This window comes from Phyllostomus discolor, chromosome 3, assembly GCF_004126475.2.
Source record: "Phyllostomus discolor isolate MPI-MPIP mPhyDis1 chromosome 3, mPhyDis1.pri.v3, whole genome shotgun sequence".
Lineage (NCBI taxonomy): Eukaryota > Metazoa > Chordata > Mammalia > Chiroptera > Phyllostomidae > Phyllostomus > Phyllostomus discolor.
The window spans coordinates 6,233,358-6,253,661 of record NC_040905.2 but is presented as its reverse complement, the minus strand read 5'-3'; the positions used below and the strand labels follow the sequence as shown (position 1 = coordinate 6,253,661).

The 20,304-nt window shown below is 50.9% G+C and overlaps 1 protein-coding gene across 1 annotated transcript in view; it reads left to right on the top strand.

Annotated features, from left to right (window-relative positions):
• Positions 1–4,045: 4,045 nt before the first annotated feature.
• The window catches only part of NIM1K (NIM1 serine/threonine protein kinase), a 42,829-nt gene continuing 26,570 nt past the window's right edge, over positions 4,046–20,304 (top strand). The window contains exon 1 of the mRNA XM_036020170.1: positions 4,046–4,244. The gene's annotated coding sequence lies outside the window, so the exon portion shown is untranslated. The remainder of the gene's footprint in view (positions 4,245–20,304) is intronic.

The following is a 20,304-nucleotide window of genomic DNA, read 5'->3' as shown; positions in this document are numbered from 1 at the left end:
GCGGGGCGGTAACGTGGGTTCCGAACCCTAGCCCGATGGAAATGGTGTTGTTGAAGACCAGAGAGTGAAATAAAGCAAAGGTAGTGATTCAGAGTTGATCTTCAGAACTTTTCCTAGAGACCAGTTTGCTTCAGAAGTATCGGTGGGCCCCGGGCCTTCAGCCATCCTCCGCCGTCCAATCATAAACGGGCCAGTGCTGATCACAAGCAAAGGTTACAGTCGTTGCCAAACACGGCTACGCATTCAAGGGAAGTTTGTCGTGTCGTGGCTGCTACAGGGGGGCTCTCAGGAACTCAAAATGAAAACTATTTTCATAATACAAATTTCTCAAGGTCACAATTTGGTTGTTTCTCTGTTTGTATTTTGCCTTTAGGAAGAACGTTCAATGTTGAACATTCACGACTAAATGATGAGTCAGGACGATGTCAAGTGAACTTTTAAAGTTTCCCATAAAATGAAAAAAAGGGGTTGTTTGTTTTTTTAAGATTTTATTTATTTATTTTTGGAGAGGGAAGGGAGGAAGATAGAGAGAGAGAAACATCCATGTGCGGTTGCTGGGGGTCATGGCCTGCAACCCAGGCATGTGCCCTGGCTGGGAATCGAATCTGCAATGCTTTGATTCGCAGCCCGAGCTCAATCCACTGAGCTACGCCAGCCAGGGCAAATTAAACAAAGGTTTTAATAAATACTAATTATTGTGATTCAATTTTAAACTGACAGTTGACCCCCTGCTGTGAAATGATATGAAGTGGCATTCTCACGCTTCCGCCTCTTTGTCAAGGTTTAGAACAGCTGACTGATTGCACACAGCACAAGACAGAACCAATGAAATAGAAGACCGGTCTGAAGAAATCATCAGCGTGTAAACGAAGGTCAACAGAAAGGTGAACATCGGGGAAGCAGGAGAAAAGACACGAGGCAGACCCAGACCCCGAACAGGACAAATTAGACACATTTTCCTAGATCGGGGTATGCCTTTCTGAACCGCAGACTGAACTTGACAACACCAAGCAGTCTGGGTGCCACCTCCTCCCCTGAGGTGTGTCAGACACCCCTCCTGGAGGCGGGTGTCCCCGAGGATAGCCCAGGCTCACCTCCAGCAGGGACGGGGTGCAGCAGGTAACCGGACAACCGAGAAGTGCGAGCGGAATGTGTCTGCCTGCCCTAGAACAGCACCAAGTGTTCAGAGACCCCTCAGCACTTGCAATTGGTGTAACAGCTACTCAGAGTAACAGCTACCACTGACTGAGCACTTACTAGAGGAGGTTCTGGCTGTCTTGGAGCCTCGCCACGTAGGGACGTGATGAAAGGACTTCTGCACATTTTCAGTCGGGGATCCTCCTGCCAACCACCGCCCATGGAGAAAGGGTTAAGAAAACCTAGTTTGTTACTTGTCAGAAACTTCATCTCATTAATTCGCACACCGCCACCCAGATTACATTTGAGGATGGAAAGTGTGAGGTCAAGGTGCAGGGTCGTGTCTCTCGCGTCTAAACTTTCAGCCAGCATCCACGTTTTTTGAAGTGCAGAACAAGTACTTCCGGCGTAAGAGTCACCCGCGGTTGTTTCTAAGAATGTATTTGACTTCGTTCCTGCCAACACAGGGGGGCAGGGTTTTGGTAACTAATTTTCTAATTGCTTTGAGTGGGGGAGGGAGAGAGAGGAGGGGAGATGGATTTGTTGTTCCACATACGCATTCACTGGTTGATTCTTCCACGTGCCCTGACCAGGAGTCAAACCCACGACCTTGGTGTATCCAGAGGATGCTCTAACCAACAGAGCTAGCCAGCCAGGGCCTAGCTGACTAAATTGTCGTGAGCTCCCCGATAACTACAAAACAATTTACTCCATCCTTATAGGTCTGACAGTTCCATCAATTCTTTTGGAAAATCATCTTTTTCTGAGATCAGTATTTTTCTAAAAACAAAACACTGGGAAGCATTAAGATCACTTAAATCACCTGTGATTCCACCAGCTAACAAAAACATCCTGTGTGGTAACTTTTGTTTTTACTTAATATGTTGAAAATATTTCCCCCTTACCATTCAAAACAAAAAATTTTAACTTCTGTTACATTGTGATCAATGTGTTGTCCAATGGCCCTTTTAGGAGACAAGGAACACCTTTCCAAGTGTAGGGAGTTGAAGGGGAAGTCAGTCCTCTGAGGCGGTGGGAGCCCCGGGCCACCCCAGGGAGGGGAAGACAGAAGAAAAGGCTCTGATGTGAGAAGCAGCCCATCCCAACAGCATGAGCAGCGTGGCTCCAAGGGAAATGGGGGTGTCCGGGAGGGGGGATGTGCTGGGTGGAATCTGGCCAGTGGGCTTTAGAAGCTGCCTCTGATGCTGAGTTCTAATTCTCCTGTTCAGTGGTAATCTCTAGAACCTTCGGGGACCCCCGGAATCTAGCAGGATGGAAGGCCTATGTCGGGTTTGGTGTTTGAGGGTCTCAGGTTCTAGGCCATTTCCTTGTGACATCCTATCCCGTGTATTGTCGTGTTAGAGAACTCAATGACTTTTATAGTATGTTGTTTAAAAGGCAAACTCTCACCCTGTGTTTTAGTGCTTTAAAAGACCAAAGAGACTGATGGCATGTATCACTTTAAAGATGACCCTTGTGTTAAAACCCCGCCTGACCCTTGAGTGGAGGGCAGCCCTTCAAATACAACCCTCTCTCTCAGAGCCCCTGTCCCTCACAGGCGGGCGACCTCCCCACTCTGACGAACCAGGGAAGGCTCATTGTGGTTTCTCTTGGTTTGCTGCCAGCTCAAGGGCCGGTCCATGGAGCTGTCCAAGGTTTTGTTTCCTGCCCTTCCTGTCCCAAGGCCCTTTCAGCATCACACAAAGAGGCAGCAGAGGGTAGTGAAGAAGAAAACCCACTCTGGAGGCGGACTGCCTGGGTTTGAATCCCAGCCCCGGCACGAGACTTCTGGGTGACTTTGAGTACGTCAAACCACCTTCTGGGCCTCAGTTTCCCCATCTGTCAACAAGGGGATGGAAACAAGAGTCACCAACTTGTTAGCTTATTTTGAGGATTTAATCATCTTTGTGAAAGTACTTACAACAGTGCCTGGCAATCAGAAAAAACAAACAAACAAAAACAAAAGAGGAATCTTTGGGTCGCCTGGTTTCTACCATAAAAGGGTTTTAAAGCTCTGTTATTTTTCTCCTCAGCATTCTTGCTTTTGCACGTATTGCCCGGTGACCGTGAATACAGGATCTGGGAGCATGCGGAGGGAGAGAGAGTGCTCGCGGAGCTGGGGCGTAGCACGGCTGGTCCTGGCTCTGCCACTAACCAGCTGCGTGACCCTTGCTAAGTGAACTGACTTCTCTGACCTCAGCTCCCTCCTCTGTAAAACGAAGCACTTGAACTTCAATAAATAACCTCTCTGCTTTTAGTATTCTATGAACTGCATTCCGGGGTCTACACTCAAGTGGATGCCTCGGCTTCCTTATTTGTAACCTAGAAAATATTTGACACTTACCATTCATTAGCCGAGGGTCGTAGCTGGGGAGCAAACAGGAGGTGGGGGGTGGGGGGCACTGCGTAAGGGATACCCAAGGACCGGCCTAGTGTCTGCGAGGAATCCGCGCAGAAGGCGGCAAGAGTACTTCTTTCTGCAGAGCCAGGGCCCTGCCAGCCTCACCCGAAGGAGCGGTCACAGTGTTCGCTGGCATCCGCGGCTCTGCTGGGGAGTTAGTTACCGGGTGGCGGCCTCTCCAGGACGCCGAAACCTTGGATCCAGTGGCTGGAGCAGCTCCCTGCTAGGCGGGAGTTCTTGGGAGTTGGGTCCACCCCCTTTCGGCTGTGTCGCCGCTTCCCGTTTCTGCTCTGGGAGGGTCCTCTCTGCCGCAGGCCAACCCCCGCCCCCCTCGGGTGTCTGCACGGGTGCCCGGGAGCTGGGCGCCCCGCTCCCTCCCGCCCCTCCCTCCCGGCTGCCATAGAAACCGGCCTCCCAGCGCGCGGCCCGAGTCTCCCGCCCGACCCGCCCCGAGCCCCCTCCTCCTGGCCAGCCCCCCGCTCCCGATTGGTCCTTCGGGAAACGCTGCGGGGGCGCCCGGGTCCCCGCGGCTGATCCCTAGCAGGGGACGGCGGGCGGGGTTTGCCACTGTCGCTCAGGTCGGCCGCCCTTGACAGCTTGGGGAGCCCCGGGAGCTCCTGGCGCCGCGACACCCCCGCGCCGCCCGAGCCCGCGGCCGCCCCAGCGCCAGCCACGCAGCCGAGCCGGAGCCGGGCCCGCCGGGAAGGTAAGGGAGGGCCGCGGGGCTCGCCGCCAGCACCCCCATCCCGCCCGCGCTTCCCTCCGCCGCGCTGCAGCCCCGGGGGCGGGGGACGCTCGCCTGTCCCCCCCGCCGCTCCAGGGCGAGGGGAGACACACTCCGGGGGGAAGGAGGGTCGAGTTGGGGTCAGGCGGAGGCGAGGCGCTCCTGGGGGCGCCCCCTTCTAGGCCCATCGGAGGAGAGGGCGTCAGGGCGGGAGGCGACCGAGTGCTCGCGCGTGTGGCCCGCGCCTCTGTGGCGCCCACGGGTATGGTCGCGTGTGACCCCCGTCCCCGGCTGTGCGCCGCCTGTGTCTGTGTGCGCGCCGCACGTGAGCCGAGGTGGGCCGCCTGGCGCCTCGCCCCAGCGCGCCCGCTGCTCCGGCCCAGGTCTGCAGTCTGTCACCAGGGCTGAGGACCCGCGTGAGCCGGGCGGGCGGCGGACGGGACTGGCAGCGAGGGCTGGAGGGGCAGGGGATGACCCTGCCACCACTCCCCACACCACGACGCCCCCTTTGGAAAGACAGCCCTAGTCAGGAAGAGCCTCGTCTTCGCTTGCCGGACACCCCTCCAGCATTCTCGAGGCTCCAAGACTCGGCGCTAACGACCCGGAAAGGGCAAAGGATCGCAACGGGGTCTTGAACGTGCCATTTCGGACCAGCTCCGTGTGCCTTGCACAGCCTCTGGGCGGATGCAGAGGTCCGGACCTCAGCGGGCGGCGCTCGGAGCCCTCGCGGGGCAGCGAAGATTCAGCCGCCTGCACTTTTCCTTCCCTGTCCCCTCGCCCTCCCTCCTCGTCCACCCACCCTCTGCGCCTCCAGCGCCGCACCCCCACTTCGCCCTCCCGGGTTCAGCAGACAAGTGGACTCTGTTAGAGCCACCCTGCCCCACCCCTGTTCCTCACCCCGCTTCAAAACCAGAGCAAATGCACCACACTCGAAGCTCGCACTCGCGCAGTTCAGACAAGTTTGGAAGTTAAACAAATCGCGTTTGCACTCGCGGCCGCGGGAATCCAGAAGGAAAACAAACCGAACGAGACGGAAAAGTCTCTTCCCAGTCAAACCAAGATTCCAAAGGGGAATCCGAAACGAGCATCTGTTGAGGACAACGCGGTGGGGCATTTTGTTGTTGTTTTTTAATGGATCAACTCAGGCTGGCACCATCAGCATTCAATGGGATTCACCGAAGCGCTTCAAAAGATCGCCTCTGTTAGTGTTGCAAAGGCACTTCTAATTTTTGGTTGCCGTGGTAACTGAGAAGTCGCCCCGCACTGTGGAGACGCTGCCTGAGCTGGAGCCAGGAGCTGCTGCTCTTGAGGAGCTCTTCTCGGGTCCCCTCCAGTTACCATGGAAACAGTGATTGAGCTTCTGAGATACTTGTTTTCCTTAAAGTTCTAAAAGCCCAAAGCCTGTTCTTACTGCGGCTGTTGCTGTTTTATTTAATTTAATTTTATTTTTTCAGAGTTTGCCATTTGTAACACAGATCTCCCCTCTCAGACTACTGAAGGTAAACACCGCCCTGCAGGCAGCGCGCCCTGCCCGCCGGGCTGTCTTCCCTACTCCCTGCGCTGACCTCTCCGTGCTCACCCAGGAGGGAGAAGGAGAGTTCTTGATCTTAGAGGAATCCTGGCCGGCCATCACTCCCTCCCCACGCAGCGTTTAAACTCGGACTCCTAATTAGCCTTCTCATTAAGAGGGGGGGGGGGGGTGGGTGGGGGTGCCCCAGAAAGAGGCTAATGGGGGGGGGGAGCAAAGTCCAACTCTCCATGGGCTACTGTTTTGTGTGCTGTTGAACTTGCCCAGTCAAGCACTCGTGGATTTATTTTTGGCTTGACCACTGTTCAGTGGTCAGCCTGGAAATACCTTCAGAGAGGCCTCCTTCTGTGTTAGGGAGAAATGCAGATTGGCTATTTAGCTGGAGGTCTGTGCTATTTTTCCTAATAACCAACCTACAGTGAAAGTAAAGTAAAGTAAAGGTTTGTGATAAATCTGCAGTTCCCAGGCAGGCCGTAGAGCCCTCGGTCCTCTTGGCTCAACCTTGGCTCTCTGGTGAGAATGGATGAGTTCAGGGAGAACATCAGTACATTCAAATTTAGCAAATCTCGGTGCCTTTATCCGTAGTTCTTTACACATCCGTAAGTTGTGAGCAGGAAATCCTAGAAATCAGTCTTATGCATTGATATATTGGAACATTTGAATACCCCTAGACTTACCGTTTAAAAGAAGCAAAGATTTTTGTCTCAGTCAGTTAATATTTTTGGTCAAATATGTAGTTCCATTTTGAGACACTTAAAACTTAAAATATTGTGAATCCAGCTTTATTCTTTGAATCTCATTGTACTATTTCTCTAGGGAGAAAGGAGCCTTAACTCACTGGTTGCTTTTCTTTCTGTTGTTGAAAGGACAGACTTCATAAAACTACTCTTCTGGCAACATTCCATTGTTGCCATTTCTTATTGTCATTAAAGAAAAGTTCTCTAGAATTGAAGTTGTAAATTTCAAGAGAAGAAGGAAATATTTAAATTACTTATAAAGACAATAGTCTCCTTTTTGAATTAAGCAGATCACAGCTCTTAAATTATTTTCTCTCAAAAACTTCAAAGATGGCTCAGCCATTATTTTAAGCATCCCGAAGAATATTAACCAATTTTACAGATGGGCGAGTTTCATTCAAAAGACTCAAGTCATTTTGGCTAACCACTTGGAAAATTAAGAGGCAAAATAATGCACATCAGCCAAGACTTAGAGAGCGTGGAGATGAGAAGAGAGACAGGGTGGGAATGGCAGGAAGAATTTATTTATGACCAAAGAGAACAATAAAGCCAAAGAGAAAAAGAATCTGAAGTGATGAGAAAACTTACGGGATTAAGGGAGAGGGAATAAAAGAGAAAAAGTCCAGTGTAAAGAGAGTTGCACAGAAGAAAGAGAGAAAGAAAATGAAGAACGAAAAGAAAGAGAGGAAGGAAGGAAGTTGGAGAACAGGAAGCTAAAAAGAACTCTACTCTTCATCTTCCATGAACAGCAGAGAACTTGATGCTTTTCCGGAAAGCCCCAATACCCCATCCAGCCACATCCTCGGAGGCAGAGCGGGTCTGGGAGGCCTGAGCAGCAGCCCTGTGCGCGCCCTGGCTCGCTGCCTCCCCATGGCAGTGGTGGGGGCCGGGGCATCTGCCTCAGCTTTGCCAAACTAGCTGCTCACCAGACCTTCCTCCTCCTGATCTGTAAGCCACCAAGAACGTTTTCTGTATCTCTATTTGTGGGGACAATTATTTGGGATATTTTAGAGACATACTTGATTATGTAATTGCATGTTTTTGCTTTAGATTGAAAGTTTTTACTTTTAAAAAGTGGCTGAAATAGTTATCAAAATAATGCATTCATCTAATTTTATGGATTAGAGTGTATTAAAAGATTCTAACAAAAACAACGGTTCCCTCCTTGAACACAGGCACCCCCTGTTCTTCGCTGTTGAATGGTTTACCTCCCCATTTCCAAACAGTTTGCTCAGACGGCTGGGCCTTGATTCCAGTGTAGGCAGAATCCATGCACTGTCCCTTACACAGAGAGGGCCTAGCTCTCTTACTGCGCCCCCCTCCAAAACTTCCCTCCCTTTATTTATTTTTAAAAAATATTTTCTTTATTTTTAGAGAGGGGAAGGGAGGGAGAAAAGGTGGGGGAGAAACATCAATGTGTGATAGCCTTTTGCACGCCCCCAACTGGGGACCTGGCCCACAACCTAGGCACATGCCCTGACTGGGAACCGAACTGGGGACTCTTCGGTGCACAGGCCGGCACTCAATCCACTGAGCCACACTAGCCAGGACCCCCTCCCCCCCTTTATTCTTGCAGCTTGGTCTGTGGGAGGAATTCCACCAGAGCATTATTAACATAACCCTTTATTTGAAGATGCCAGGACAGGAAAGCTCCTAGTAGTATCTGGCTTCGGGCTAAACGTTTCTTAGGCCTTAGCCAGAGCAGACAAAATTCAGCTGCTTTCAGAAATCGTTGGTCGAGTATGGCTCTTGGGAGAGGGAGGAATTGTTCCGACAGATTAGTAGCCACTGTTGGGGCAGTCTGGATTCCGTGCGGGGGAGTAAGGAAGCAGAGTCAGGGGCTAGAGTCTTGGGCTAGGATGACAGGAGGAGGCCAAGGGCTTGCACGCGCCTCACCGGAAAGTTCGGTGCTGCATCGGCTCTCGCCGGTGATACCACAATTTTAATGACAATAACACTGAGTCTACATTTTGACTGTAATTGTTGTTCACTGCAGACACAGACCGAGACCTGTCATTGTATTTCTTTTACTGTACAACCCGTTTGGAGACAATAATTATTATCTTCATTTGTTCAGTTTTTAGGAACCTGTTGCTATTCCTTTCCAGATGTGCTAATGGCTCTGCAAAACATCTCTCCTTGGTGCTTTCAGACAATTGTTAGTTCCTGCCCTGCCCTACTCCAGCCCCCCAAAGCGGAGCTTCAGTCCCGCAGGCTGGCTCACTTCCGTTCTGGCCCTGATGCGCACTGGCCTTCTGAGGTTTCAAGCCCCCCACTTCCCTTCCAGGCTGGGTCCCTGTCCTCCACTTCTCTGGTTTTCCTGTTGCTCGGGTTACGCCCTCATTTGATGGAGCATCTGCTTTCGTAGCTCCTTACAAAAGGGTTACGGGAAGTAAAGTTCGAGACCTTGCACATCTGAAAATGTCTTCATTGTGCTTTCGCACTTCATTGATGGTTTGGCTGGGTAGAGGATTCCAACCTGGAAATTAATGTCTGCAAATTTCCGATGTCATTGGTTCATTGTTCATCGCTTCCAGCGTTGCTGAAAGTTCAGTGCCATTCTGAGTCTTGATTCTTGGCGTGAAATATATAGTTTTTCTCTCTGGAACCTTAATTCTTTCATTGTTTTATGAATTTCACTAAGTATGAATTAACTTTCCGTGGGTTGTGCTCATCTACACAGTGGGGAGAAAGTTGTGTTCTGTCCTTCTGGGAAATGGATGATGTCGACACACTTGGAAAATTATTCCTTTTATTGGTTACTCTTCCTTGTCACATACTGATTATTGTTGATTTCGTCAACTCAGGACTCTGAGCTTTGAATAACTTGGCTGCTGCCCTTTTTTGGCCTTCCTGGATTTCCCTGGTCTCCTCCTGGGAGATCTGGCCCTATTTGGCTATTCTTCAGTGCATGACAGTCACCAGCCTGCTGTTGGGAACCGCCCTGCCTGGTATCAGAAGCTGTAACCCCCACCAAGGCTAAGGCTGAGGGAACGACCTTGGACTGTAAGCCAGCAAGGAGACAAAAGCTTATCTCTCTGGCGGGAGCACCGCTTCTGCTCCTTTTACTTCACCCTGCCTAGCCCCCAATGCTTGGTCAGTTAGCCAATGATGGGTAAGATTCCCCAAGAGGGGAACGATCTAAGACAGGCACGATCACGTGGGAGGCCCCCAAGGAAGGACTTTGGGGGCTACAGTAAAAGGGGGTGGTGGACCCTCACCCCTTGGCTTTGACATAGCCTGAGTCCTCATTGTCTGGGAGAAAATCTCCTAATCTCTTGGCTGCCTTACTTCCCTTGCTCCACCTAAGCCTGAAACAATGACAGAGGGTGGTGCAGCCCTGTGCTGGAAAGGGCGGGTTCCCTGGGTGATCAGGCCTAAGAAAGAATATGTAAAATCCTGTGAAACCTGCTTTGTTTCGAATGCTCTCAATGAAATGATAAGGGTTCAAGCAAGAAGTAAGTTTGTTCCTCAAAGTTTTACAGCTCTTTAGCTATCTGACCCTGCCTCCAAATAGGCCCTCAGAGTTCCTTGTTATTTGATCCTTACTTCCCGGCAATGAGTAATGAGCTTTACCTGAATTCCTATGTAAACAAACCCAATAAAAGCCATTGAGGAAAAGGCTCTTGGTCCTTCTCCTGTGAGAGATTGGCCACCTTTCCTCCCCAAGCAGATCATGTCTTGGTAGACTTATTCTCACCCGTGGCGGCCGGGGGGGCTCTGTGGACAAAGCTCCCCCACAGCCTGCTCCACTCACACAGGACATACGTGGCCAGAAACAGCCCCTTAGCAACATTTGCAGGATTTGGGAATGAAGCTGTGAGCAGCCCCAGGGAAGACCGTGCCTCCTCTGAGCACCGCGTGTGAACACCAAGACAAATCTGTGTGACAGGTTCGTGCTCTGTCAGGTTGCCCGTGCCAGAGAACCCAGGTCTCCCCGGGAAGCAGAGATGCTGTTGGGAGGAGTGTGGGCCTGCTTTGGAGGGAGAGATTGAGACGATGATTTAAGTGGAGGAGGCCATTTCCGTCTTGCCAACATTCAGACTTGCTTGAGGGTCCCTCCCTTCAGATAGTGCATCAAAAACATGTGACCACCATTCTGTGCGGTGTGGCGGCTACTGTCTGTCTGAGAAAGTAAACGAGGTTTACCTAAGCTCTAAAACAATTGAGTTTGTTGATATTTATAGAAAAGAGGATGCAACGTCCTCTTTTACTCACAGCAGTGCTCCGTGAGTAAACTCTTGGCTTAAAACTGTCTGTCTCGTTGCTAGAATATTCCGTGAGAATTGCACATCAGTGAATTAAACCTTTTTGTTCAATGCCAGAATATTTGGTGGAAGTTGCTCATCACATCAGAGACAAAGGTTCAAGTACAGAATATTAATTCCATTCTTGGCTAATAAAATACACTCTGACCATATTTAACCACGAAGATTTTTTAGATCCTCTTAAATGTTTCTGGACTTCAAATTTAGACCCATGCTCCTGGGCATACTCCACAGCTCGAGCACCCATAGAAGGCAGCGGGCTATGGACTGCCCGCCCCCCTTCACTTTGCCTCCCGTTCACTGAGGAAGGAGGGATAGTGGTAGCCAACATGTGATGTCGGCCCGCCTACCATGACTGCCACACCATCACTAATTGATAGAGTAGCCATATGTCCCTTTGTCAGGGACAGCTCTGGGGTCCAGCTGCTGTCCTAGGGTTGCCATGAATAGTAACCCCTTCTTTCAAAATTGTCCTGGTTTCAATGACAGATTCTCCATGCTCACCCTATGTGTTGAGTGGCTGTTTATTGTAGGCTCTCGGCGAATAGTTATTTCACAAGGAAAACGGGAGGCAACTGTAAAGTAACCAGCCAAGGTTCCATGCGGGGAGAGCTTGCGTGGCCCAGGCGGCAGGCGTGCCGTGCCGGGCTTACAGCAGGGAGAAACAGGCGTGCGTGCCCTGACCGGCGGGTTGGGGAGCCGGTGTCGGTGGAGATGGAGCGTGGGGCGGGGGATGCAACCGCAGATGTGAAAGATACGTGGATTGGGCGCAGGGTGAAAGTTGAAAAGGTACACAGTTTGTGTGCCAGGGAGTTTTCTTGGAAAGACGAGCAACAAACAGCTAGCTGTTAATGCTGCCTTTGCTGAGTGAGGAACGCTTTCGGACACGGGGTGCCGTGCTAAGACGCGATTTGGCCTAAGCGCATTCTGAGCACTCATGGCACAAAATAAAAAGCCACTGATATTTATGAAGCTAAATATATGCTTCTTGCCATCATAAACCACTTGCCACTGAAGTTTTGCCTGTGAGGAGAACCATGATTTTCTAAATTACTCTCTTACGGAGCATGCGCGGAGTGTGACTTGGAGCTATTTTAGTAATACGTTCCTCTTGGACCTAGAGGAAATATTTACATTTTCTAAATTTTCTTTTGAGGTACTATCAAATAGAAATATTTACTTAGGTGCTTATTTATTTTTTCGTAGCTTGGTTTTCACATCCCAACCGTTCTGTTTAGGGATTCATTCATTCAGCCGGGCTGCTTGGTGGGCCGGCTCAGCGGAAGGAGATAGAGTGAAGATACTTGGTTCTCGTCTTGTTTTCACCACTGACCAGCAAGTTTCCTTACCTCCCGAATCTGTTTCTCCAATGCGCCATGAGAGGTTCAGTAACCCTGCAGCCTTGCCCCTTTGTGCTCCTGCAGGTCCATGAACATGCCCTGGCCATGGCCATTGAGGGAAACCGTGAGACAGTCACTCGCTGGCAGCCTGCGGTTGGCGAGGCCTAGGGATGTGTTAAGAAGTAAGACGGCAGAGGAAAACTGGGATGGAGCCAGGAAGGGCCTGAATGTGCAGCTTGCTCATCTTTCTGGTGGTATCAGCCTTCCCCACTGTCCGCCCTTCACACCCGTACAAAGTAATTGGGAAGATAAGGGTATAGGATGACCTTAGCCTTGGTCTCCAATGACACATCTTTGCTCCTGGTGACCTTTCCTAACTCTTTGCTGCCCTTCTGAGTCTCAGCCTTTTCCTAGGTGACTAGGGAGAAGACAACGTCAAGGTGATACCACAGTGGGGTCCGGAAGGCTAAGGCAAGGAACACATGTGTTCCAGTTGGGCCAGGCTGGGTGGGTGCTGCAGCTGCCTGAAAGGCATGAAAGGGTATTTTATGCTAGGGAAGGGAAGCTTGAGGAATAAATTGCATAATTGATTCGGATCTCAGAGGTTTCCTTCAGGGCTGGGTATTTAACTGTGAGCCTTTGAGAGGAAAGGGACTGAGGGATGCCTTGGAGCCCTGGGTAAACACCGACCCCCTAGTGCCCTGGAGGTGGGAGTTAAGGCGCTGCTAATTGGTGTTGATTTTGGCTCCCTCGGGGGAAGAGTAAACACAAGGAAGGCGAGGAGGTGGGAGAAAGGCAAGTGCATGGGTGTACGCATTTGTGCCGCCCTTTGGGAGGAACCGAGAAGTGCAAAGACGGTGTGGAAAACAGAGCAGGAATTCTTTCTCATGCTTTAACATAAAGCAAGTTCTGCTGGAAGCTACTAACGTATCATACCTTAGAAATAAAAGAAGGGAGAAACGGAGTCTTTCTGACTCTTAACTGTGCTCATGTTAACCTTGGTAGCCTGCCAAGGGGAAGCCACAATGGGGCTGTTTTTACTGTCTGTGGGCTGGAGCGAATGCTGGTCTATAAACATTCCAGCGCTTAGGATTCGAATACCCTTCTTAGGAATGTCTTCCCACACGGAGGTGTGCTTCCCTGGGCACCTTGGAATGCTGTACAAAAGCAATGGGCCGTTTCATCAAACCCACAACGGTGCAGAAATTTTCTAGCCAGAGGTGCTCTGGTTGGGGGCTCCCCCACAATAAACCTGCCCTTGTTCCAGACGGAACACCTGAAAAGAGTTTTTGTTATTCTTGTCTTGGTGAATTTTGCCTTTTCTTCTTTATTACAGAACAGTCATTTTTAGTGGGTTGGGTTCTTTTTCAGCCAAGGAAGGATGTTTGCAACAGAAATATCTATTTCTGTATCTTCCAGACTCCACGGTACCTTTTAGAACACCTGTGCAATTGAAATCAATTCGGCCAGCATTTATGGGCTCCACTTGGCTCCTGGTTGCCCGGACTCCTGACATTAATAAGACCAAGGACCTGTCTCACAGAAACCCATATTCCACCAGAGAGGGCAGATGCATACACAGGTGACCCAGACACCAGGCAGGACTTGAAGACAGTGAAGGAAAACACGGTGATCACGGGGGAACGACCAGAGGAAGAGCTGGATTTTGAATATCAGGAAGAGAAGAGAAGGGAAGGGACAGGAAGGACAGGGAATTTAAGCTCAATTTGAATAATGAGTGGACTTTCAACCATTACCTGATTGAAATAAGAAAAAGAACGGAGTGAATCTCTTATACAACAAAAATTTAAAAGTAATGTTTGTGCTTAGCAACACTCCTGTTTAAATTCATTCGATCATTCGTTCATTCCGTAAGCAGCACTGAGCACCTACGATGCTGAGTGCCGGGCACCGTGGAGACACAGAGATGGAAACAACACCCTCCCTGCCCCAGCGCCCTCATTGGCCACACGGGTAGACAGACGCTCGTGCAAACGACCCCGCAGAGAGACAGATACAACTGGGGGCGCACCAAGTACTCTGAGAGCGCCGTGGACTTAGGGACGTCAGGGAAGACCTTGCAGGGGGTAGAGCTTTGAGGGGTCATGGGGGAGTGGGTCGAGGGCAACAGCCCACGGAGAGGGAATGTCACGGGCAAAGGCACGGAAGCACGGAGCAGCGTGCGACGTTTATGGGACCTCGAGTATTTCGATAAGCCTCAAGTGTAGGGTTTTCGGGGAGGGGAAGTTTTCCTTCCCCCTGTTAGAGTCCCCGGCTAGGTCTGCAAGTCCAACTGACAAAGACAGAGCAACCGGAGAAAAGCACACACATGGATTTGGTACCAGTTTTGTGTCACCCAGGAGCCTTCGGAGGGGAGTGACGCCCCGAGGAAGCAGCCCCGCGTGTCTGGCGCTGGTTTGGTGGAGCGTGGAGTGTCATGGAGAGGCACGCTGGGCCAGAGGGGGGGAGATCCGCGCAACAGGCTGGGGGACCTCGGCAGGGCCTGGGTGTGAGGACTCTTCCCTGTGTCCCTGTCTTCGGGGATAAGGATGCCCCCTCCTTTCCTCCAGGTACAGGGAGGGCACCCCTCACCCGACGGTTTCATAACACAATTCAGTGGAGGTGCGAGAAGGGAGAAGGAAGTTCGAGTTACCCTCCTGCTTCAAACAACACGCCCCAAGTGCCATGGTTTGGGGCAGCATGTCCTGAGCCCCAGCTGGAGGAGGGGGGAAACGGAGGCAGTGGTGATAAAACTAAAAATAAAATCAAGTACCATGTATTGAAGAACTTTCTAGACCACGTCCTGGAGACTGAATTTTATCCTGTAGTCACTTTCATGAAGGATTTTTTAAGAAAGACCCTGCAGGCGGTTTTCTGGAGACTGAAGGTGAGCCAGGCAGGCCAGGAGGTGGGACCCCCGTGAGAAGGCTGTTTCGGCCAACCAGGTACAGGGGGGCCTCAGACCGGCACTGCTCATCGGCCCCCAAGAACAGTTCAGTATTTCAGCAAAGCTCACCAGAGAAGAAGTCTCGTAAAACCTGAGTTCTGATTTTCCGTATAATGGCTGTTTAAATGCACTGAAAAAAAAAATCAAATATCAAAATATTTGAGACTTCTCTTGCCTCCTCCTTGGTGCCCTTGGTGCTGACGCCCTGGAGCATGTGCACTGTGCCTGTTGTGGGAGCCGGCCCCGCCTGGCAGACCTAGGGATTGTGGGTAAAGGATGGGTGGTGTTGAAGGGGGAGGACCCACAGGGAGAGGCAACGGGACCGAGAAGCCCGAGGTGGTGCCTGGATGCCTGACTTGGTCATGGAGGTGGTGCTGCCTTTGGGACTCAGCTGCTCCCCGTTCTTGCCCGGCCTCCAGCCTCCTCTGCGCTTAGTCCAGGCTTTAATGGGCACTTGAAAATGCCCTCGCCTGAGGCCCCCAAGAAATCCCTCCCAGATGTAGCCTCTGACTTGGCCACACTCAGCACCCCAGTGCTATGGGTGTCTGGAGGCTCCGACACACCCTGGCGGGCACCCCATTCTCTTCTCCCATCCCTTGTCTTTCCCTGAAGAGTGGCTCCTCCTTGAAAATCCTCCCAGGCCCCTCCTCACTTGGGGACCGGTGGCTCTGGCTCCCCAACAGGAGGAGCAGATGCCCCCCGATAGAGACACGGCTTTATCCCAAGTCGCAAGTAATTAACCCACTGCCAATCCCCAGATCTGCCTGGGGACAGATTCCAGTCAGCAGCCAAGTGTGTTCCTGGGGTTTAGATTTTCCCTGAATATTCTGGGGCATCAAGGACACAGCTGGGGAGAGAATTGTCCCCATGGTCCTGGGCCTTGTGTTCACACTGTTCCCTTCAGGAGTCCCAAAGCCCCAACGTCAAGATAAACACACAAACGACTTCAGGGTGCGTAGCAGACGGTCTCAGACACAGCTCTAGCTCCCTCCTTGCGCTCTCCCCGGCTCCCCGAGGAGGGCGGGGCGGGGGGGGGGGCGGCCCAAGCACCCAGGCCCTTCATCCCCCTCTCCGAGTTGAGCACCCACCTCTGCCTGGGGGCATAGTCCCTGGTCCGAGGGCGGCTGTGCCACCTTTCAACCCCTTGATGTATGTGGTGCCCAGTTTCGCTTTTCTCTACGCCGCCCTCTGTCTCTGGATCCAAAGCTTGGGGAAATCTCTGCTTTAGAGGGCTGGGCTAGACCGTCTGGGGAGGGTGGGCCAGTTTATCGTATCAGGGCCGAGTTGCACATACACACACGGTCATCAGAGTCAGGCCACGTTCCCCAGAGACGGGTGGAGAAAAGTGTATATTTTTAGCCCTTAAGCCCCCCAGAATCTCTGCTGCAATTACAAATAGTCAAAATGGCAGCAACCAAAGCACATACAGAAGCACATGGGTAACACGTGAGAGGGCTCCTTGAATTCGTCACCTCCACTCCAGTCTCACTCGCTCCTCCCTGGCAGCAGCAGTTGGCACGCAGGCATCCAGCACGTTCCTGCGCTTGGCAGGTGCCTTCCTTATGCATGCATAGGTCTCCACGTAAATGAATGACGACTGTTAGGAAGTTCTCAGAAGTGTGCCCACTCCGGAGAGCTCGCAGTCGGTTCCCCCGGCCCCCTTTACCTTTGCAATGATAAATACTAACTCATCAGTTCAAACTGAAGGAGTACGGGCAGGGTGGGAGGAGACACATGGGCTGAGAGTCACAGCAGAAGCTTCTGGATGCGTACTTCTGAATCTTCGCGTGTTTGGTCTGTGATCTTCCTGCAGTTTTGTGCACTTAAGAAATCTCCGGTCTCTAGAGCTCAAGCTGTGCTCAGGAACGGCCCCGTAAGATAAGGCAGCTCGTCCCCTACTGTCACTTGCCTCCCTGGGGGAGTTTTCTTCTGCCAGAAGCATCAGGCCAATTAGCAAGCCACACAGAAGAACAGTGTGTCCTTCTCCGAACTAGCTCCCGGAGCCTCCCGGCTCCCTGCCGACAGCACTTCGCTGCCCCTCCAGCGCCCTGTCATCACCTCTGCCATCAGCCCCAGACCAGATGGGCCCCGCGCTGGGGAAGAAGGAGGCTCTAACGACGTTTGCCGTTCACGTCTGTCACAAAGGTCATCAGTGCAGACGCCCAGCAGTCTCGGAGCAGCAGAGGCACAGGCAGGCTCAGGAAGGCCCTCTCTCGTCTCCAGAAGAGCCGTGTCTTTGGTTTTCCCGGGGCGGTGGGACCGCGGGACCGTGACTCCAAGGCTCCTGTTCTCTGAGGGATTTGTGTCGGCATTTACCAGGCTCCCTTTGGGTGGAAGGCCAGTTGGGTTTTGATGTATTTTCTCTTCATGGACAGTCTAGAAGAAGTTCGTTTTCTGCCAGTATTCATGGATTAAAAAAGAAAACAACTCTTTGATCCCGGTACACCTGTAGGTGTAAACCCACAAAGAAAAGTCAATACCCTTTGTTACCATTTTCCTTCCTGAGAGCATTGAAAAGTGCAGAGGTGCTTTATTTTATATGAACTAAATTGTTCTTTTTTCCGAAGACCCGAGGAGTGGTTTCCTGGGAGGCACGTGGAGGGCATGTCCTTGGTGGGAACCAGGGAGTGCGTCCCCTCTCTGCCCCTGGCTGGCACTACGCCAGCCTCCTGTGGCTTTTGAATTGTTTGCAACAACGGAAGAAAAGCTGAAGCAGCTGAGATGCCCGAGGCGGCGGTGGAGGTGAAAGGGCTGCTTTTTCCCCTCTGGGATGCGAGAGTTGAGTTGGGAGGTAAATACTGACTTCAGACCAGTGCATTCGGTACCTTCAATTGATGCCATGAAGGTATCAGACATTGGGCGGAAAGACTGGCCCTTAATGAACGCGGGCTTTCTGGAAGAGGTGAAGAGGACGAAGGACTGTGGGAACCAAGGACAAGTCCTGCAGCCTCCCCAGGCCCCTGTCTCCCAGTGCACGGGGCAAAGAGGTGGGAGGGGAGCCGAAGGGTCCTCTGTTCCTAGCTCTCCGAGACTGTGTGAGTCTCTGTCCCAGTCGTTTAGACAGCCTGGCACAGACCAGTAGGCAAGACCCAAATGAAAGTCCGAAGCAGGAGACAGCCGTCAAGCACGGAGCGTGGATGAAAGAGGAGAGCCTCCGGAGGTGTGACTAGAAGCAGAGGAACACGAGTGATGCAGAATTTTAGATTACATTTCATTCAACATCATGATTAAGGTAGGAAAAAGATTTGGAGGCCGTTAGCTGGGTGCTTCGCGTTTAGGGACTATTTTCTAGTGTTACACTTTAGTTCCTTTAATTATTTTAAATGCGTTTTAATAGCTTTATGGAGGCATGATTAAAACACCATACACTTCGCTCATTTAAAGTATACAATCCAATGGCTTTTTGCATATTCACAGAGTTGGACACACTTCACCATAGTTGATTTTAGAATATATTCACGTCACCGAAAAGAAATGCGATTCTGCCCAGCTGGCATTCCCAGATGCACCGCTTCTAACCCCAGTCAGCCACTAATCCTCTTTCCATTTACATAGATTTGCCTATTCTGAACATTTCACACAAATGGAGTCATACAATATGCAGCCTTGTGTGACTAGTTGCTTGGACTTAGCATAATATTTTCTTTTTTTTTTATTTTATTTTAATCATTGTTCAATTACAGTTTTCTCCTTTTTACTCCCAATCCAGCCCCCCCCCACCCCTCCCCAGCATAATATTTTCAAAGTTTGTCCACGTTGTAGTATCTATCAGTACCTCATTTCTTTTTATTAATGCATTGTATGAATTACCACATTTCATTGATCCATGCATCAGCTGATGGATGGTTGTTTCTACTCTTTGGCTGTTATGAATTATGCTGAGTTTTTGAGTCCACATGTGTTTCATTGCCCTTAGGTGTACACCTAGGAGTGAAATTGCTGGGTTATTTGATAACTAGACTCAGCTATTTAAAACTCTGGCAGATCGTTTCTCAAGGCGCCACACCATCTGACACTCCCACCCCCCGCGGAGGGGGATCCCGTTTCTGCGCATCCCGGCGAACTCGGGCTGCCGTCTGCCTTTCCCGTGGCAGCCCTCCCAGTGGGCGTGCAGTGGACGTCACGTGGGTTTGCGTTCCCTGCCGGCGGACGGTGTGGAGCGGCTTCTCACACGCTTATCGGTCGTTTGCATCTTTCCTTTGGGGAAATGTCGATTCAGATTCTTTGCCCACTTTAAGTTGGGTTATCTTTTTCTCACGAGTGGCTTTATTTACAGATTCTAGACACAAGTCCCGAGTCAGACACGTGATTTGCAGAAATGTTTTCCCAGGCTGTGGACTGTATTTTCGCTTTCCGGATGGTGTCCTCTGGAGCACAAACATTTTTAAATTGGTGGCGTCCGGTCTATGGATGGTTTTGGTTGCTTGTGCTTTTGCTGTCACACCTAAGTTACTGCCTAGCCCAATGTCCAGATTTATGCCTGTGATTTATTCTAAGGGCTTATGGTTCTAGTTCTTACATCAGGGTCTCTGATGCGTGTTGCATTAACCTTTGTCTGTGGTGTGGGGTAGGGGTCTGACTGCATTCTTCTGCATGTGGATAGCCCTTCCATTATTTTTAAACCACATATTTTTACTTATTTTCTGAGCAGTTGCTCTAGGGTTTAAATTATACATTTAAACTTATCAGAACCTAGCTTAGATGTATACTAACTGAATTCCCATGAGATCTAGAAAGTTTATTCTTTTACAGGTCCCTTGTCCCCCCCCTTTACTTGTGCTATTATTCTTATAACGTCTCTATACATTAAAAATACAACATATTGGTTACAACTCTGGCTTATAGCTCTGACTTATATGTCCTTTGAAGAAGACGAGAGAGGAAAGGACAGCAAGTACAGAGAGACCTGGGCCATTATCAGCCCCGCGAGTGTAGACTGTTCTCTGCACTGCTCCGCATCGTGTCCCCGGCGCCCCAGCGACAGGACAGTGTCTGTCCCCCAGGAGGTGCTCACTTAGCATGTAACTAAGTGAATAATGAGCGCCACACAGATGGTAAGTGAACTCCCAGAGGGGGAGTCCCGATGAGACGTGGCAGTGAATAACGAAGAGACTAAGAGAGTAAGGTTGTGTGGGTTGTGGTGGTGTTGAGGGAGCGGTACAGCGATGGCAGATAGTGGACGCTCAGCAAGCGCTGAATGAATGACCGAAGCGTCCCGTGGC